Source organism: Macadamia integrifolia, chromosome 10, assembly GCF_013358625.1.
Source record: "Macadamia integrifolia cultivar HAES 741 chromosome 10, SCU_Mint_v3, whole genome shotgun sequence".
NCBI classification, from domain to species: Eukaryota; Viridiplantae; Streptophyta; class Magnoliopsida; order Proteales; family Proteaceae; genus Macadamia; species Macadamia integrifolia.
In genome coordinates this window covers 21,006,813-21,011,310 of record NC_056566.1, presented here as the reverse complement: position 1 = coordinate 21,011,310, position 4,498 = coordinate 21,006,813, and the positions used below count along the sequence as shown (strand labels likewise).

The following is a 4,498-nucleotide window of genomic DNA, read 5'->3' as shown; positions in this document are numbered from 1 at the left end:
CAATTCTAAGCCCGAGATTGACAAAGAACGAGCAATAGAAAGTTTTCATGCAATTGTTGTGTGGGAGATTTAGAAGCTGAGGAATGCAAGGTATTCAGAGCAGCAATACAACCTTTCAGAACTTGGGTAGACGTGGTGAACAAAAATGTGGATGAAGTCTTATCCTTGTACGAAAGATCTTCATCAACCTCATGTTCGAAGCCTCTATTTCATTCAAATCATGAATATTTAGTCGGGCCAAAGGCTTGGATACTCATTGTTAGCAAAAAAAAAAAAAAAAATACGAACAACAATCATAATTTTACAAATGTCGCAATCTCCTTAAGGCCAAAATCTATGAGTTTGGGATGCACTATTCTAGACAATAGAGAAGCTTAGTCTTGATTTCATCAGGAAAAGTTCTCCCAAGCTCTAGCACTACTCAGACTCGCCTGAAAAACAGCTCTTCTTATTGGATTGTGATGCGTTTCCTTCTTTCAGAGATTTCATCAATCAATAGATCATGTTCCATTGCTATTCCAATGGAGCAAAATGAAAGAAAGAACAGACATATAATATGAAACATAGAATTAAAATGAGAATGATGGAAAAGAAATTCCCTTTGTGGCTTCCTGAGGCATCAAACAAAATCTTGAAAAAGTCATGCAAAGGCAATCAATCATGTATGGGTTCACTAATGCCACAGGAAGCAATTGTGTTATGTATTTATCCGCAAAGTAAACACACTCTAGCAGTAGCATCCCTAAATCCTAAGGTAATCCTAACTCCATGTACATAATAACATACTTAAAGAGTTCGGATGCAAAGAAAATCGAATGACTTGGGATGATTTGGCCTGATTTTAATTTCAATTTTGGATTGATTTTATGAAATAGTCAACAAATATATTTTTGATCAAGAATTGAATTTTTTTTATTGCATCAATATGAAATATTTTAAGATTAAGAAATTCATTTGGTAGTTCAATTTATGAGACTTGATTCTTTATATTTCTTTGAGAAAAGGTGGTGGTGATGGTGGTAGTGGGGAAATCATGGTCATAATTGGTGAGACCATCGAAGAGGGGTCGTGTTTTTATTTTATTATTAACATGAAATTACTGATTTGCTCATTAAATAAACTATGTGCTTGTTAAAAAGCAAGAATGAATGCAATTTCAATTTTGAAATTCAAGAGTTTCAGTCCTGTTTGGAATTTCTCTGAAATTTTTTATTTTTATTTCATTAAAATAAGATGTAAAAATCAAACCAAACAACTTCTTAATAGAATCACTTCATGGAATTGAAATAAAAATCATATTAAATCAAATAAGCCCTATTGGCAATAACTTTTGTGAAAACCAGTTGCCTCTATGAGAGTTGAGAGACATTGCATCCTTTGCAGACTAATCTTTCAAGTTTACCTACTCCATGATAATGCCTTTAATAACTACTTTATTTAATAACTGGCACCAATAAGAAGTAGGAACAACCATCATTCAACAAAGGGCAACCCATGTTTACAATAGCAAAAGAGAAACCATCACTCTCTAAGCAAAGGGAAAGATTCTATAGGTTTTATGTAATAAATGCAACCCTTCAACACCCCTCTTCCCAAGAAAAAAAAACTTGCTGACCTCCACAATCAATCTCTCTCTCTCTCTCTCTCTATCTCTGACTCTCTTTCCATCCCTGTGAAACCCACACACACTCACATGATTCAGTTAGGTTAAGAGCTTAAGATGCCTTTTTTTTTTGGCTTCTATTTGTGTGAACCATATGCATTATCTAAGAAGCCATGCAAAATGGTCCCCCATTTACTCCTCGTGTCTTACAATTCTTCTGGGTTAAGTTAGATGCTTACAGGTAGAGAGGGAGAGAGAAAGAGAGAAAGAGAGATGGTGGTGGGAGGGTTAACTAAGGTGCTTAGAATGCATGGAAGGGTCCCCACCTAAGCCATTAAAAGCTCATAGTAAATATAGAAACCCTCACTAACCTGTCTGCATGGTGGTGGCGTAGGCGTGACAATATTCAATTAGCTCAACTTGGGACCACACCCTCTTCCTCTCCTCTCCTCTCCTCTCCTCTCCCTCACCCTTTTTATTAACCCTTAATGACCAATACAATACAAGTAGATGATAAGTCCTTACCCTACCATTTCCTTCCTTCCTCACTAACTCCCTATTTAAACCCTTCTCCTCATCCCCCTCTTCCCTATCCGAGTTGAACTGTGGGCTATGACCACCCCTTCTAGTGGAGAAGGAGAAGGAGAAGGAGAAGGAAAAGAAGATTAGATAACTGTTGATAGCCAAAGCCAAAGATTGGGGGGATGCTTCTGCTATTTACAAAGTCCGTGCATCATCATCAGTTGAAGCTGCCAGCATGATCTAAACTCTCCCTTGAGGGAAAGATCAGATCATGTGGCAGTTTCATCTGTTGATGGGGGCACGATAGATCAGATCATGTAGTAGTTTCACCTGTTGATGAAGGTACGATAATCACTCATCAAACCCTATTCTCCATCTTTGTTTTTCAACTTCTACTTTTTCTTCTGCTCCTTCTCCCTCTTTCTAGTCTCTAAATCCTAATTGGGTTTCCTTCTTCTACCATGAGAAACCCTAGAAAAGGTTTGCGATCCTTTATTGTGATTCCTTTTGTTCTTAGTATTATGTGATTTTGGAGTATTTGGTGTTTGTTGTTGTAGCTCCTTTTTCTAACTTGTTTCGATTTCCATGGAGAATGGAATCTTGACAGTTGATGGGAGATATTGTTGGGGTATTAAGTGACAGAATTTCTTCATCTCAACGCGGGTTGGTGCTTTTGAGATCCCTCTTCCTCTAATCTAAGCCCTATATGTGAACTCTCTCAGCCTCGGGAAGTGAGTTCTTTGTTATTCGTTCCAGTATTGTCTCCCTCCTTGATTTCTATAATATTCTAATCTATAATCTTTATTAGGGTATGCCGTATGCTTGACTTTTCTCATATATGCTTTGGACTAATAAAATTTCTTTGTTTAACATTTCATGGAAGTGAAGATTGCAGCAAACAGGATTGGGTTTCAATCTTTGTGTCCTTTCATGGACTGAGACCTCTTTTCTTCTTCTTTTTCTTCATGGGTTTTCTTCTCCTTCTCTTTTTTTTTTTGGGTTATCTTAATTCCTATTTGGATCTTGGAACTAACTACATCAAATTTGTTTGCAAAAGCCAATTAATCTCCCCCTTAATCAAATCAGTCTACTTCAAGAAGGTGGGATTGTATATGGTTTCATCTTTTCATGTGGTTGCCAATCTGCTCCTTAAATCAAATTGGGACTTGTTTTGAATTCAAGATTGAATTTCTTCAGTGGCCCTACCAGAGCTTCCATGGAACTACAAAGTAACACCTATTGGAAGTGCAGCAAATCTGGGCATCTTATAAAATGAAAACCAGAAAATGATTGTACTGTTTTAAATATGAATATGGCTTGAGAAATTCTAGGATTCAGGTCTGCTGTAAGAAATATATTTTCTTTGTATAAATTGGTTCAGAAAAGTGTATCTTTTCTTCCTTTGGTCTGGGCAAACAAAATGATCAGAGATGAAGCTCTAAACTGTTTCTCTCTCTCTCTCTCTCTCTCTGTAGGGTAATATGTGTATGAGGTACATTCCCTGACTCTGAATTTATTTTAATGGGGTTGTTGGTGTATGTTTGGTGGGAGCCTCCAAAGGGCAAGAGTACATACACCTTTTTTGATTCGGTGAGTAGCACGTAACAAAAACGTCATGGACATGATTCTCTGGCCCTTTCAAGGATTTTTCCTTGCCCTGATTACTCATGAAGGACATATGGTGGATGGTTCATTTCAAGGGTTTGCCACGTTCCATTTTGGGGAGGTTCCCATGAAGTGGAGAAACCCTAAAATTAAGGTGTCCAGCTGCTTGACCCTTGGCATGATGATGGCATTAACTGTCTGTGGAGGGAGGAGTTAACACCATTAATATGGCACTTTGGGTAGAACATAGGGGTTTGAAACTTGAAAGGGAGATGTCAAGGAAAAAGAAAACAGGAGAAACTTGATATTCTTGGAAGAAGCTTTGGACGGTAAGCTTTTTGTTTTCTTTCTCCTTTTGTGTCTGGGTATGTGGTTAAAGGAGGAGAGATGGAAGATACTATAGCGCCTGGTGTAAACAGATGAGTCTAGGTGCAATCAAGCATGCCATCTCATCTTTATAGTAATGTCTTTTCTTCTTTTTCTTTTCTTTTCTTTTTTTTTTTTTTTTTTAATAAGAAGAGAACTATTCATTAGAGTTTGACGAGCCCAAGGTTGGATATAGGCCAAGATGTCCTACATGTTAGGAATACATCATTCTTGACTAAGGAGTCAACCATGTTGTTAATTTTATAAAATTTATCAAAAAAAAAAAAAAATCTCCCTTAAAATATATTGAAATAAACATGAGCGGAAATATTCTACAATACTTTGTTATCTTCTATAATGCTAGCTACTTCAATACAGGGATAGGGATGGAGAGAAGAGCAA

The 4,498-nt window shown here is 37.0% G+C and overlaps 1 long non-coding RNA gene across 1 annotated transcript; it reads left to right on the top strand.

Moving 5' to 3' along the window:
- Positions 1 to 1,963: 1,963 nt before the first annotated feature.
- On the top strand, positions 1,964 to 3,568 carry LOC122090957. Its single transcript, XR_006143775.1, has 2 exons — positions 1,964 to 2,467; positions 2,733 to 3,568. It is a non-coding gene; the product is annotated as an uncharacterized LOC122090957 (long non-coding RNA).
- Positions 3,569 to 4,498: the final 930 nt, after the last annotated feature.